We start from the raw sequence: 17,076 nt of genomic DNA on the forward strand, positions 1-17,076 counted from the left end.
TCTTTCTCTTGTCTCTGGAAACTCCTATTTTGGGCTCAGAATTAAAGATCCCTTTAGCTCTGCCATCAGTTTTTTGTTATACTGCTAATATACAAATTGATTGCAGGTACATTCTGAACTATAGGAGTTCCTATGGACATAATAGGAAATTCCTAAAACAATCGTAGTTTCAGAGTGGATTAGAAAAGGCAGTCTTATGCTGGCAAGACCTAATGCCTTTAGTTTTATTTTATTTTATTTTATTTTATTATTTTATTTTATTTTATATTTGCCTTTAGTTTTAAATGAGATACTAATTTATATACTAGGGTAAAAAAAAAGTGAATTATAATCTCAAAGGGTTGCACAGATTTGTTGAGCCAAAATCATTTTTTAAAAACAGAATACAAAAAAAAAATAAAAAAATAAAAAAAAAAATAAAAACAGAATACATGCTTGAACCTAAAAAATTTTTAAATGATTTGGTTCCAGAAATTTAAAAAAATTTCAAATATTAAGTTACCTTATGTATAATGGAAGTACTTACTAATACTTTTTTATTTAGGAAGAAGGACTATTTCATGAGTGGATATGTTGTTATTCCCCTGGAGTAGCCTCAGGAGACCCATCCCTGGGGAAAGAGACAGGATGCTGGGCCTATGGAGGGAAGACAGGAGAGGGAGAAGAGGATGTTCAGCAGCTGGTAGATGGATCACACGAGGCTTGTGAGAGGCATTATGACTTTTATGGGTGCTCCTTACTTTTCTTTGTATTTTCTTCTCTTTTCTCTCATTTCTGCCCTGTCTCACTTCTTTTTACTTTTATCTCTTCTTTCTTAAATTCCTCTTTTTAGTCCTTCTTTGTTGCTTTTACTTCTTTTTTCTCTCTCTGTCTCTAGTGATTGCTCACTCTTTTCTTTTTAAATATTTTAAATTGAGGTATAGTTGACATAACATATTAGTTTCAGGTGTACAGCATATCATGGCTTAATATTTGTATATACTGTAAAATAATCCCCATGAAAAGCCTAGTCAGTATTCATCATCATAAATAGCTACAACATTTTTTTTCTTGTGATGAGGACTTTTAAGATTTAGTCTCTTAGCAACTTTGAAATGTGCAACATGGTATTATTGCAGGTACCTTACATCCCCGTGACTATTTTATAACTAGAAGTTTGTATCTTAGGACTCCCTTCACTCATTTTGCCCACTTCCCCAACCTCCTCTTCTCTGACAACCACCAATCTGTTCTATGTATTTATAAGCTTTATTTTAATTTTTATTACTTTGCTTGCTTCTTAGGTTCCATGTATATCATATAATACTTTTCTTTTTAAAAAAAATATTTATTTATTCATGAGAGGCACAGAGAGAGAAGCAGAGACATAGGCAGAGGGAGAATCAGGCTCCATGTTGGGAGCTTGATGTGGGACTTAATCACAGGACCCTGGGATCATGCCCTGAACCAATGGCAGACGCTCAATCACTGAACCACCCAGGTGCTTCATACAGTATTTTTCTTTCTCTGTATAACTTATTTCACTTAGCATAATGTCCTCAGGGTACATCTATATTGTTGCAAATAACAAGTTTTTCTTTTTTATGGCTGAATAATATTCCTCTCTGTGTGTATGACATTTTTTTTATCCCTTCATTAGTTGATGGACACGTAGGCTATTTATAGGTGTTGGTTATTATAAATAATGCTGCAATGAAATGGGGGTGCATATATCTTTTCAAATTAGTATTTTTGTTTTCTTCAGATAAATATGTAGAAGTGGAATTGCTGGATCATATGGTCATTCTATTTTTAATTCCTTGAAAAACCTTTATACTGTTTTCCATGGTAGCTGCACCAATTTACATTCTACAAACAATGTATAAGGATTCCCTTTTTCTCTGAATCCTTGCCAACACTTATTAGTTCTTGTCTTTTTGATACCAGCCATTCTGACAAGTTTGAGGTGATACCTCTTTGCACTTTTGGTTTACATTTCCCAGATGATTATTGATGTTGAGCATCTTGTCATGTACTTGTTGACAATCTAAGTGTCTTTCTTGGAAAAATGTCTACTCAAATCCCCTGCACATTTTTAAATCAGAGTTTGTTGTTGTTATTGAGTTGTATTTATCCCTTATCAGATATATGATTTGCCAATATTTTCTTCCATTCAGGAGATTGCCTTTCCATTTTGTTGATGGTTTCCTTTTAGTTCCCCATTAGTGCTTTTACTTATTTTCTCTCCTACATCTAGGTGGTTGCTTGTTTCTTTCAATTCCATAATTCCTTTTCATCCTTCTTTTAATCCTATATTTTTTCTTCCCCATCGTCCCTTCCCCCACGTTTTCTCAGCTCTCTCCACTGTGCCTTTTCTGTTGGCCTCAGTGTACTCTCTACTCTTGTCCCCTCATTCCTTCACGCATCATGTAAGCAGCATTTGCTCCTTGGATTATCCACAGTGATAGTATTTAGGTTCCTGGCATAGTTTACATAATCAGAGAGAGTGTGGCCCATGTTCACAGTGTGTCAGGAGCAGAGCAGGCATATCAAGATGCATCATGAGGTATGCAGAGATATGGCAGTCCTGGGTGAACACCTGAAACTGTGATCTGTTGTCAGGTGATTGATTATTATGTGGAAAAAAACACATTTTAAAATTAAATTTTGAAGTAACAAGTCTGCTTGCTATAAGAGCACATTTTAAAATATATTTAAAATTACTGAATCAGCTTTTGTGCTCCCTGTCATAATTTTCTTTAAAATATTTGAAATATGAAATGAAATCCAAGGTACAAAGCATCATAAATTTATTAGTCCTCCATCATTCTTAGGGATTCCAAAACAAACTTGATCAGAATTGGTTGTGACCTTATCAAAAGTTATCCACATTCCCTAATACACGTCTACAAAGGATATATCTTTATGTGGCTGTGGTGGGAAATGGTGGTATCCATAGAGGAAAAACTACCTAGTATAAAACATAGACTCTCAATGATTGTTTTCTTGTCTCTGCTTTAACTCTTTAAATTTGCTGGTGAATTGCTAGGTGCTGTCATATATACCTGCAAAATTTCAGTGGCTTGAAACTATGGAATTTGTTTCCTCACTTGTGTATCAGCTTACTGTGGGTATTTCTGGTTGGCACAGAGACTCTGCTGTCTTCACAAAGCTTCTTAGGTGAACCTGAGCATCAGTTTCCTACTGATTGAAGAGAGAAAAGAGAGTAAAAGGCACAACTACTTTTTAACTATCTTGGCCTAGAAATGATATATCATTTCCACTCACATTTGGTGAATGAAAACTAGTCATATGACTTAGTCTGGATACATTGGGGTGAGGCAAGGGCACACTGGAAAATATAGTTCTAGATGAGGCAGCTGCCTACCAGCAATAATTGTGTTCTATGCCAAGGGGAGCATGACTTTCTGTGGACAGAGACTTGCGTCTGATACATTCTTTTTCCCACCTTTGCCCCAGCACACTAGATTCTTCCCTTCTCTTGTTAGTCTGTTCCTCTGGGCTGAAGCAAAGGGACTCTTGGGTGTTAGCAAGAGAGTGTCCTGCAGATGATGCCCTGCACAATGGGTCTGAACTGATTGGAAAAGGAATGAAGGCCTATAGGGCCCTAGAAACGGGGATTGATGAGAGAAGTAAAGGAATCGGAGGGCTCTGTGATGTTGTAAAGGCAGTAGATATTTGTTGAATAAATGAATAGTGAATAAAAAGTGAGGTGGGGGTAAAGTAGTAAGGACTGGAAGAATAGGGGTATTTGGTCAGAGATGGGATATGGGAGCTGGTACTTTAAAAGTGCAACAATTCCAGGAAAAGATCTAGTGTGCCATTTGAAGTATTGCTGAAGTGAAGTGGAGAAGAAGGTCATTGGTGTTGAGTTTCTCAGAGAGCTAGGAGGAAAGACTATTAAGAATGGCCATCCATGTTGGCATTGACCACATTCACAATTATGGCAAGGGTTGAAGAGAAGACCACCAATCTGATGCAAAGTCAGTGGCCATTGAGATAAGCTGTGTGCTTCACAGTGATGTTTATTACCAACCTGTAGCACAATGAGGTGAGACTCACCATCCTAATCAGCACATTTGTATGATATGCTACAATTTATAAACCAGTGTCAGGCATGTAATCCCACTAACATAAACCTTAAACTGTCTAAACCGAACACTGTTGTTTTCAAGATGTAAGAGCATTTTTTATTCTTGCTTAGGCAGGGAGGCCAAGGAAGACCTTTTAAATACAAATGGAGGATGACCCAGTTAGATCAGTAGTTAATTCTCCTCAGGCAAATAAAGACTTTGATGGAATTCCACTTTCAATTACTACTCCCTACCTTTTGATTCAAAGAGAGAATTGAACTCAAGGATCACACCATTTTCTGTAGCATTTAAATATCCAGGGTGCTTGGTGGCTCAGATACCAAAAGGGCCTTGGTGTCTCCCTTATCATAGGGTCTCATAGGGTGAATCAAAAGAAAATCTTCTACAGTTTTGTAGATACATTGTACTAGAGCTGCAATGAGGTGAAATGAGATGAGACTCTTGCTTAACTAGTAAGAAAAACCTTTTAAAAATATCTATGTGTGTGTTCTTAAGAAGGCCTAAGACAGAGGTACAACTGCAGGACCTCAAAGACATGGAGAGAGCAAACCAAAGGCATGGTGACAAGCAGTGTGGGAAAACTATTGCCAAATGTGCCATGGGAGGGACTGGAGTGAAGTCAAAGGAATATGAGTGAATTGAGGAGTGCATTAGTAAAAAGGTCATGAAATTGAAAAAAAAATTGAATTGGTGATAACTAGTTGGCCATATCTCAGAGAAGTCTACAGAGAAGTCTACATGAAGTATGCCAGGTAAATCAGTGTTGGAGAGGTTACGTTTTTAGCCGACACAAATTATTGTGTTGTGCCACCTACTTGGAGGAAGCTGGGAAAATGTGTCTTGTTTCAGATCTTTAGACAAAGACTTCAGAGTGTGTGTCTTAAGAGTGTCTTCTTTAACAGGGAACTATTTGAGTCTTTGTAGATAACAGAAATCTTACCATTTGACTGAGTCTTTACCAGTCTTCACAGTGCTGTTCCCATTTATAGTTTCCATGTCTCTGCCTGCCTGCTTCCCTCTGTCTGTCTGCCTCTTTTTCTTTCTTTCTTAGTCTGTCCCTGTCATGTGGAAACATTAATATAACCCCTAGAAGGATGTATTATCTTCTGGAGGAGTGTCTGACTCCCTATAAACCTGGCCCTGTCAGTAGTGCCTACAGAGTGAGAAAAGCAAGATAGGCTTATACCAGGCCTTTCCTCTCTAAACCCTCTTGACTCTCGGAAGAATACAATTTTATGTGGCTTTTCACACATCCCATGAGTTGTACACTTTAGCTCTTAAGTTAGGCGTTAAATTCTTAGAAGCATTCTCAGAAGAGAAATAAAGGTGATGCCCCTCAGTCCTCCACTGTTAATGGGTGAAATCAGCTGCCTTCCTGCTACCAACATTTCCATGTAGCTCCAGGGCTGCCAGCAAAGCTAATAGCCTCCTGAAGGTGTGATAATCAGAAAAGCAAGAGCATTTTACTTACATGACGTGAAGTATAGACTTTTCACCTTTGAAAGAAGTCTGGGATCTTAGTACATAGATTGGTTAAAAGATGGTTCAAACTGCCTCTTCACTCCTGACATTATCACTCTGGATAAATATAAGCCTGTATAATTATGTTTTGGCCTCTGCATTTTCTCTCTTATCATAAATCATGGTGGGGTGACAGGAGATCAGAACAAGAAGCTGCAACTCATGAACTTTTGGTATGTTGAGGTCATGGCTTGCAGGTCGTGGCCAGCAGGCCAAGTGAGAATGTCAAGGCACTCCAGGATCTGGGAACCAGAAAGCTAGGGTGATAAGGGTAGGTCAGTAACAGTCATCCAGAGACAGGACAAGTGGCTGGAAACTGGGGAACAGAGCTGCTGTGAATGACTGTACATTTGTGCTTTACACAAAGCCTCCTGACAACTGGGGCTGAAATCTGACGTGCTTGCTAAATCTCATGCTTTGGTGCGGAGCTGTTTCCCAAGAGAAAACACCCATGGATTACCAAGCTGTGGGGCCATGGGGCTTCATCCATCCAGGGGAGTGTCTTTCTGTTTTCTACAGAGGCCAAAAATAGGCTAGCAATGGCTCTGCCAGAGTATCTTCTTACTACATTAGATCTCTAGAACTTACTTAGCATAACTGAAACTTCATGGCCTATGCACCTTACCATTTCCCCCTCCTCCAGACATGGTAACTACCATCCTACTCTCTGCTTTGTGTTTGACTGTTTTAGAATCCATAGTTAGATGAGATCATGTAGTATTTGTCTTTCTGTGTCTGGCTTATTTCATTTCATGTAACACCCTCCAAGTCCATTCATGTTGTCACAAATGACAGGATTTTCTTTTTTAAAAAATGAATAATGTTAATGGCATGAAAAAGTGCTCATCATTACTCATAGTCAGAGAAAGGCAAATCAGAACCATGATGAGATACCATCTCCCACCTATTAGGGTGGCTATTATAAAAAAAATAAAATAAAGGACAAATGTTGGTGACGATATGGAGTCATGCACTGTTGGTAGGAGGGTAAATTGGAGCAACCACCATGGAAAACAGTGTGGAAGGCCTTCAAAAAATTAAAAATAGATTTACTATTTTATCTAACAATTCCATTTTTGGGTAGATATCCAGTGGAATCTAAATTTGAATCTCAAGGGGTTATCTGCACACCCATGTTCATTATAGCATTATTCACAATAAGAGTTATGGAAACAACCTAAATTTCCATCAATGGGTGCATGGATTTAGAGGGCATCTCTTTGGCATGATGTTAAATAAGCAGTTGTTAGAAAAGTTGTTAAATTATTAGTTGAGATTAGGCCATGACAAATATTACCAATATACTAACATCAGGGAAATAATAGGAAAGGAGTTTCTGCTTCAGCTTTTGGGATCCTCTGTGGCTTTCAGCAGCCAAATATCAGAGGTCCTGGCCCAAGCCACATCTGTGGGAGGAGGCATTGGAGTTCCGAGGTGAGTTGAGAGACCTGCCGGAGTTCCCTGTGATTCTTCCCTAGGTATCACTGTATCTTCACTCCATAAACACATTTGATTCCAGGTTCCCAGGTTATATCTTTTTCTGAGATGAGCTGGTAAGGAGAGCTCAGATCCATATGTCAGTTTGGGAGGCCTGGGGATTTTATTAGGGGAAAGAAGATTTGTATGAGATTTTGAGACAGTCCAGAAGGTGATGTTAGAACTCTCGTTATGTTTAGGATATTGGAAGCTGCAGAGAACCTTTACAGGGCAGGATAAGGCAATGGACACAGTGGAGGTCTGAAGCTAGTCAATGTTTTTCCACTAGCTTCTGAACAAAAGACACTAAGTTAATCCATGCCACTGAGAGTTTTCTCCAGAACCCTCTGACTAGTTCAACCCTAGTAATTTTGCTATTCTGTGTCTGTGCGTAAGATGAAAACTGAACATGTTCTTCTCAGAACTCTTCTGAGAATGTCAAAGGCAAAGGTAAGGAAACAGAAGATCTTTCCCAGCCCTGGTGCTGTTTGATTAAATCCAAGCATCCATCTCTTTTTCCACCAGTGATTCCCAGGTACACACCGAAACACTTTAATTACAGCAAAGGCAAAGTACCTCCTCTGTGTGACCTGTGAATGTCCTTCTTGTCTAGACTATGTTGATCTCATGTCTGACCACAGGAACTTCTTACTCATACAATATCCAATGCTTAGTCCTACTTCCCTGCCTCCCATCCCAACTGCCTCAGTCAATTAGCACTTTGGCTCTGCTCTACATAATTTCACTTTCGTTGCCAGTATTTGAGTTAGTGTCCTCCCATTAATGCAACATTAATGGGACTTAATGTTGTTTTTTTCTTATAACTTTTTTTCTGCAACTTTGTTTTTTTCTTATAACTTTTCTTCTGCAACTCACCTTTGGGTTTGTTTTTGTTTCTTTTTATAACCATATCAGGAGCAGACTCTTCCCTTCTGCATTGTTTCAGGTACAATGGTGAGGCAGCTTTCTTCTGTTCACCTAGACCCACCCATCATAGGGGATTCAACTAACCCATTCTTCTTCACAGGAGTTAATCCCCCAGTGCCAATATGGTGAAGTTGTCTGGGGTGCCAAATATTGAAGTTCCAAATCCAGTGAAGTTGGAAGTGAATTCTGAATTCCCCCAACCTCTGCTTCAGCTCTTTAACTACCTTGTGTCATGACTGACATGCTTTGTCTTTGGTAATTAAATCATTTGCCAGGACCCAGATATGAGAACAAGCAGAAGTTTTAGAATAACTATTCTGCTGATTAGTTAGTAAAGACCCTTGATAGTAATCTGGATAGAAACACTTGCATGAAGCAGAAAAATCATCTTGTACTGTTCTTTGTATTATTTTTATTTGTATTATCTTGCTAATATATTTATTTCTTTCTGCTCTTAATTTCTCCTTGTCCACATTGTATCTCCACTAGATTGCTAGCAAATGAGTTCAAGGTGGCAGCTGAGTAGTATGAACTCTGTAGCATCTATTTTGAAGATAGCTACATTGTGGGTATAGCCTTGTCATTGGTGATATGTCCTTACAATGATGTAAAAATAATGACATTACATTAGGGAGTGATAAGTTTAGGTGACCTTAATTGTTATCACAATTGTTAGTTCATAAACAGCTATTCTTATCTCATAGCTGTTTCCTAGATAAGATTATAACATTATAGGATTTACTTAATTAGAATTAGGTTTTGTTGTGAATATCAAAATGACTTATATTCCTACAAAACAAATAACTCACCATAGCTTAAAATCAAGATGTGCATTGCTTTGTACATGAAAGATAATCCCTTGATTGAAAAAGGCTAATTGGGGTTAGCTTCTGTTAGTACAGACTCAGGAAATAGCTTTGGTAGATTTTAGCATATGGATAAATCCCTTCTCCAAACTTCCCATGATGAAAAATATCTTTCACTTGGATATCTTTTAAAGACTTTGATGCATAAAGAAAAAAAATCTTATCAGGCGTAAAATGTTTGTCCATTTCCTCTTGATATGGATAATGAATTCCCTATCCTATTAACAGAGGTTGGACTCATGAATACCAAAGAGATGGCATTCCAGCTTGGGTCTTTTTTTTTTTTTTTCATTTCCTTTTGCCTATTTATTTCATTTTGGTTTTAAGACTAACAAAAACAAGTTTAAATTGCTTCTTCACTGCAGTCATCATTTATCACCTATTCTCATGGCACTGCCATGGCAAAAACTCATTAAATAATAGGCTCTAATATGTATTCACTTAACAGAAATTATTTTTAAGATTTATTTACTTTCACCCTTACAAATATAACTTCTTTTTGAAAGAGTGTAATGGCTATTAAAATAATCACCATTTTTGGGATCCCTGGGTGGCGCAGCGGTTTGGCGCCTGCCTTTGGCCCAGGGCGCGATCCTGGAGACCCGGGATCGAATCCCACATCAGGCTCCCGGTGCATGGAGCCTGCTTCTCCCTCTGCCTGTGTCTCTGCCTCTCTGTCTCTCTCTGTGTGACTATCATGAATAAATAAATAAAATCTTAAAAAAAAAAAAAAATAAAATAAAATAAAATAATCACCATTTTTAAAACAATGACCTAATTACCTGAACATTAAATATTTAGTTCATAAAAAGAGCTTCAGCTTGGACACACCTGTGACTTGGAAATGCAGCTATAAGGCTCTCGATACATTTAAAGGTAGGACATTTAAAATTTACATAAAATATTTAGAAATTTATTAGGGTATTCCAGGAGTTAGGATGATGAGAATTTGAAATAAACTAGAGATAGAAGGATTTTAAAGGAAGTGATGAAAGGACCCTGGGTGGCTCAGTAGCTGAGTGTCTGCCTTCAGCTTAGGTCATGATCCTGGGGTCCTGGAATCAAGTTCTGCATTGGACTCTCCATAGGGAGCCGGCTTCTGCCTCTGTCTCTGTCTCTCTGTGTGTGTCTCTCATGAATAAATAAATAAAACCTTTAAAAAATAATAAAGGAAGTGATGAATTAAAAAAAAAGTAGCCAAACTAAATTGGTAGTAACTAGAGACTGGATATATTGATGAAGAAATGAAGAGAGAAGTCAAAGATGACTATGGGACTTAGAAAATGAACAATGGTTGTAATATAACTAGAATGATCAAATGGGGCCTTAGTTTGGAAGATTTGTAAAAGTTCAGTTTGAGGTCTTGGAAGTAGACACATCTGAGTGAAAATATATAGCAGTGACTAGAGGAAGTGAGACTGTGGCCATAGAAGCAGATGAGCTAGCACTTTAGATTGGAAGGTCTCTCCAGGGACATGAATTTGAGTAGTATTAGTTTTTCATTTATCTCTCCTTTTCCCTCAGTTTGTTGCCTGCCTTGTTCTTTGGTTCAAAGAAACAATTAAAACAAGGGGGAAAATACTAAATTTGGGGAATTTTGATTGATTGAGGCTGATTGGTTAGTTGGTTGGGTGATGATTGATTAACTGGTAGATTGATTGATTCATTCATTCTTGGGAGCTTCATGAACCAGGGAATTCTGATTGATTAGTTGATTGGTTGGTTAGTTAATTGAATGATTCATTCAGTCATTTATTCATTCATGGGAGCTTTGGTTTGCATACAATATTCAACATGATTTTGCCTCTGAGAAGCTTATAATCTAGTAAGATGGGGGTGTTTTGTATATCTATTGCTGTCTAACAAGCCACCCAAAACTTAGTTGCTTGAAACAGCAATCGTTTATTTGTTCATGATTCTGCGATTTGGGTAGAGCTTCATGGGGAAATTTGTCTATATTCTATGAAGTTATCTCTTGAGGATGGAATATCAAAGATGACTTTTTCACTCAGAAATAGGGTGCCTTAGTTAGGATGGCTGGAGAAGGAGGTATTGCTTGAACTGAGTTTTGAGGACAAAATTGAAGAACAAAGGGAAGGCAAAGGAACATTACAAAGAAGAAAAATGAAAGAAAAAGAAGAAATGATGTATTTAAGACTGAGAAACAGTATACAATATCATGTATTCAGGGTACTTCAGGTCGGTCAGTGTGTGAAGGGTCCAGAGAAAGGCAGAAAAAGGAGTATGTGGATAAGGCTCAGGCTGAAGAATTAAGCAGGGATAGATGAAAAAGGGTCATGTTTGTTGAACCAGAAAGAGTCTAAAGCAGGTGTTGATGATGCCAACAAGGCTCTGTTGAGGAGGAGGAGTTTATAGGAAATCAGAAGGAGCAGGTGGAGGTAGGAAACAAAGCTAAGAGACAGGGTTACCACGGAAATCGAAGGAGGAGAGGGTATTAAGGACAATGTGATCAACAGGATCAGAAGTCAAGGAAGATGAGGGATGAGAAGTATCAGTTAGATTTAGCAGTGAGAAATGCTGGTTGGTAGCCTTACTCAGACCAGTTTTAGTAGGAACAGAAGCCAAATGACGATGGATTGAACACTTAGCAGGAAGTTAAAAAATGAAAGAGAGTAGAAGGAGAATAGTAGCTAGAGGAAGATGGGGGTGGAGAGAATTGATTCATTTGTTTAAGATGAGAGAGGCCTTGGTGAGTTAGTGAGAACTAACTGGTAAATAACAGGCAAAATATATTTACTGAGTGTTTATTATGTCCCTGCATGAAGACATGGAAGCTCAGAAAATTAAGCCAATAGTTCCAGGTCCTACAGCTAAGAAGAGAAAGAGCAAGAACTTGAACCTACATCTCACTTTCTAGAGCTCATGCTCTTAACCATTGTGCTCTTAGCTACTATATGCAATGCTGCTGCTGCTAACAAAGGTGATGATAATGATGATGATGGTAAGAGATGAATTCCACTGAATTTTGACTAATGAAGTGGACATTGTATATATGCAGCCTATAATTATTGGTGCCTTAATTTTCTTCCATTTGAAAGAGTAGCTTTATAATGATAATGATTCATGATCTACATCACAAGTGAGCTAAAAATAAAAGAATAGCTAAAAAGATCTTTAAAAAGATGTGAAGTATTTGCATGTATAAAGTTCTAACCTGTGTTTTAAATATTTTTTTCAGGTTCTAAATAAAATTACTTATGAATTACACCTAGGATGTGTAAGCTTTTCTACTTAGATGTGCTATGCCACCTTTCTGCTTGTGATGGTGGATGTTAAAATTTCCTGCTTCTTAAATCAGCCATCTGTTGGATGAACAGTAGAAGTAACATAGATGAAGAACAAGTAGGCTCAGCCTTGGCTGCTATTGGGAAGGAGTGTAGTTTTTCATTTCAGTTAAAGGATGAATGTGTTGTTTAAATACACTATAGTATCAAACCCCAGCTTTTGGAAAATGGTTATAAGCAGTTTTTTGTGATATTTTGATAAACATTGCCATGATATATAGATAGGAAAAGTGGCTCAAGGGAAAGGAGATTTTGATATCTGGGAAGGAGCCAGCTGTATGATTATATGTGTGGAAGATCAGTTTTTAGAAAAGTGTCTATCAGTGTCTTCACTTGTCAAATGTTAGAAATTAGATATATGTCCAAAACAAAATTGGCCCGTGGGAAAGACAGAAGTCAAGGTCATCAAAACATTAGAAAACACTGCATTATCCTACCTACTCCTAGCACCTGTGGGAAACTGCAAAATAATAAAAATGCGTATGTTGCCAACTGGGCCATCTGTTCTAGCTACTGTTGGCCTGGTCAGTGTTTGGAATGCAGACACCTGTCAGAGAAATTCACATGTTGCAGGAAGCATTGATTTGGTGTTTTGGCAGGTCATTCTTTGCCCTTTGAGTCAAAATGATACAAATGTTTTGGCAAGAGTCTTGCATGTGGTACATAATCCTTCTGATGGAATATGGAAGTATGGTTTCAGTCCCTCACTATGGTGGGCAATCCTATGGCACTTAATACAAACATCAGAACATGAAAAACCAAGACATAGTTCCCCTCCCTCCTCCTTGCTAATTGCAGTTATCACTGCCTGATTTGTAAAACAGAAGAGGAAGAAATGATAAGGATATTATTAAAGGTAGCTAATACCTATTTGTATCAGACATTGTTAAGTCTTTTGCATGTATTAGCTCAGTTACTGTATTTCAAGTACTTTAGAAAAGATATAATCTGTGTGGAAATGAAAGCTAAGAGAGTTTGACTAATTTGCCCAAAATTGTATAGGAAGTGAGCTGAGAATAGAATCTGGGTCTAACTCCAGAGCTCAGCCTTAAGGTTATACTCTTTTCCGTGTCTGAAGAGAATGTGGTTGATGATATTTTCTAGATGGCTTGAAATTCAAGATAGTTTAGACATGTTCATTATCCTTTGCTTTACTGAACATTTGGGTCTCAGCCTGAGGTTCACGTTGTAATAAAAGCCAGAGTTAGGACTTGGCCTCAAGTTTAGTGTTTGAAATTGAGCAAGAGGAGAGTCAAACCCTCATCATCTGCCCATCTGTAGGGAAATAGTTAAGAATAGAAATCAACCTGGTGTTGATCTGTTGGAAGCATATATTCTGTTGGAGACAAGCATTTGGATATTTTTAGAAGGGCTTTGTGATTGCACCTTACCCGAAGACAGGGAAATAAATTCAGTATTATTTCTTTACTGAACTCTAGTGTAATATTCTGTCTCCATCCTAGGCACAAATGATTGTGCAATTTAGACGCATACACTAGAGCTAAAATGTTTAAAGTAATAAATTCCATCATGCATCTCCATTAATGTGTCAGACTTTGCAGTTGGAGGAGCCCTATTCACCCACCTCTAGTAGCCTCTAGCAGACTCTAGGTGGGAGTTTCTAGTGATCTCCACCTTCTCTTGTTTTCAGCGTAAGCAGAAACTCCTGTTACATTACTGGGTGGGTCATTTCTCAGGATCTCTGAGATATGTGTACTTGAAAGTTGGAACAAGAAGAGAAAAAACACCTATAGTCGATAAGTATTCAATAATTTGATAAATATTTATCAAAGTAGACACCAGAGATACAATGCTGAAGAAGTCAAAGTCCTAGTCTGAGGAAATGGTTGTGCCATTGTTGAAAGCTCAGTGTAAGGACAAATGCTAAGGGAACATAAGAGGGACAAAGTTTCTTCTTAGCTAAAACATAAAAGATGCTTACTTGTGTGTGTGAAATTGAAGCATCAGGAAGGAGAGAGACATTCCAGAAAGCAGGACCAGCATGGACAAGGCTTAAGGCAGAAGAGAATGTGGCACTTTTGAATAACCAGAAGAAATTTAGCATAGCTTGAGAGGAGATGGAAAATGGGATCCCGAGAAGATGCTGGAGCCAGAGAGAGCTTATGGACCATACTAGGGAGTCTAGACTTAAGGATATTTCAGCAGGGAAGTCATATGACCAATTTGCATTTCAGAAGAATCACAGAATATGGAGAATCAGTTATTTAAGGGCAGGAATGGAAGAGGGATACTTTTAATAGAAATCCAGAGAAGAAGTGAGGAGTGTAAGCAAATACAATGATGGAAGACATGGAGATAAGTACATTTATTTAAGAGGTATTAAGGAAATAGAATCTAGAGGTTTGGAAGTTGGAGTTGAGGGAGGGTTACAGGTCAAAGTTAACCCTCAGGTTTCTGACCTGAGAGAAAGGTGGTGGTCTTTGTTCTGACAGGGAATACATCAAGGATGATGAGTTGAGTCAGACATGTTGAGAATTCAAATGGAACTGTTCAATAAGAAATAATAAGAAACTCAGGGGAAGGTCTTTGGTTTGAGATATAAATTGGGAATGAGCTATTTTCCATAGATGGCAAATGAAGCCATAGATAGATTGGATAAGATCACCCTAGGAAGGGAAAGAGAAGAGAGGAATGGATTAAACTCTGAAGTATACTAATATTTAGGAGAGGGGCAGGAATTTGAAAAGACCCTGAGAAAAGATAGTTAAGGAGTGGGAGATACCCAAGTGAGTGGGTATCCCAGAGGCCAAGGAGGAGAGCATTTCCAGAAGGGATGAAGAAGTCAGCAGGTCAAAGGGGTGAAATCAAGTACAAAAAAGCCTGAAGAATGTCTGTATATAATAGCAGTATAGAGGTGCTGGTGATCTTGAGTTAGACTTTCTATGTCTAGGAGTTTTTCAAGTATTTAACAATAAGTAAAAGTAACTAATTTTTTATTTCTATTTTAAAGCCTGAAATATTTTTTTAACCAAGGACATTTTTTAATAATTAAAATTTTCAGTTTTAAAATGATTTGATTATTTTTTCATCTTTTGAATAAAAAAATTTTCTGGTAACAGTAGTGATCACATGGTATGTTTCTTCAAACATTGTTAAACTTCTTAGATAGAGATTAGTTCCCACAGTGAAAATAAAATCAACCATGCATCAGGGTTTATCCTGTTAATGCTCGGTATAATTATAATATAAAACATTACTAACGTCAGTAGACGGTACAAAAGCAATAAAAAATAATAGTAATAACTTATATTTGATAATATTTTGCACTTCAGTATCTACTTAAGCATGAATAAAAGCTTATAATCGAATAAATACTTTTGGAGGAACAGAAAGTCACTGTGATTAAGGAAAATAGTCATTTACATTCTTTGTGTTCAGAATAGAGTAAATCCAAACATTAGTGCTCCACATCTTTGTCCTTCGAGAGGTTGCCCTTGCATATAACCTTCCACAGATATATGTATTTAGAGGATGAAACAAACTTATATTTGGGGGGATAAAAAAGATATATTCTGACATTTCATCTTAATTAAATCCCTAATGAAATGCCTTTCTTTCAGTCATTCTATACAAGTTAATCCTAAAAAAGTATCAGTAATGGCCAATTGTTAAAGAAAGTGAGACAAAAACTAGAATCAATAGTCCCTGAGGAGTACATAATCAAACAAACAAATAGCTCTCCTGCAACAAGAACATCTTGGTTACTGTGGGAATTCGTGTAGTTATGCTGTCTTTAGAATGCTTCTGCAAAAATGCTTGCTAGAAAGTGCCTTTTATGTGATGTTGCATTGACTTTTGGTGGTTGCCTCTCACATTGTACTTAAAATATGAATTATGCCCTAAGTCTCTTGAATCTCTTCAGAATCACCTTACTCCAAGGAAATTTCATTTAGAAGCTCCCAAGATGATTTGCATTCATCAATTATGAAGGAGAGATTCAGGGTTTTGAGTTTTAATTGTTGCAATTTTGACATTTCCAGACTATGCTTGGAAAAAATTCCTAAGTCTAGTATATATTTTCTTTTGCTGTGGTCATTTGAGAAGTCACAGGTTTATATCCACCTGGTAATTTTAACAAGACATTCTAAGTTTGCTTAGATTGTAATTAATATGTAACATTAACAATGTAACGTTTAACACATTAAGTTTGTATTAAATATAGTACTAACCTGTATTTAATATTTAGATAGTATTTCAAAATGTGGTCTCCTAAAACATTTGAAATTTCTCTTCAAAGTTATGTTTATATGTTATTCATATAGTATTAGAATATAAATAATAAATGATTGAATTAGCATTATATCTCATTGATTTTTTAATAGTAAAAATGGATGCATCATTTCTAAGATGGACTGTAGTATTTAAAGCCTCTTATCAATCCCCTAGTTTGCAACACAGAAATGTTGAAATATACAAATGAGTAAGCCAGACTATAACACCAGGATTGTGCACCCTTCCAAGATGAGTTGATATTATTAGAATGATAGAGTGGTTGCTAAAATGTTGTTTTGCTCATTTATCCTCCTCCTCTCAGTTTTAATCTAGCCGTACTTTATGACTGATACCTAAAATAAAAGTATTTCCCATAGGATTTCTCTGTGATCCTTGGCTGTTGTCAGCTTGATAGGTCAGCTCACTCACTGCTGCCACTCTACTCTTTGACTCCGCAGATGGTAGTATGTCAATAAATTGAGGAAGTCACTGAGACAAGGTCGTTATTCTTGTTCTGAAGCCATAGACCTAAAAATCTGTGACTGTCTTATACTAATATGGTAATTATAGCCTAATTTGGAAAAAAGTTTCTGGTGGTTAGGCATTGTATGGTGCATGTGTTCTGTATATTGTTGAAAACAGTTGGTATGATAA

At 37.2% G+C, this 17,076-nt stretch overlaps 1 protein-coding gene across 1 annotated transcript in view; it reads left to right on the top strand.

Moving 5' to 3' along the window:
* RELN (reelin) overlaps positions 1–17,076 on the top strand; it is a 477,996-nt gene that overhangs the window by 84,343 nt on the left and 376,577 nt on the right.

Source organism: Vulpes lagopus, chromosome 11 (assembly GCF_018345385.1).
Source record: "Vulpes lagopus strain Blue_001 chromosome 11, ASM1834538v1, whole genome shotgun sequence".
Taxonomy (NCBI): Eukaryota; Metazoa; Chordata; class Mammalia; order Carnivora; family Canidae; genus Vulpes; species Vulpes lagopus.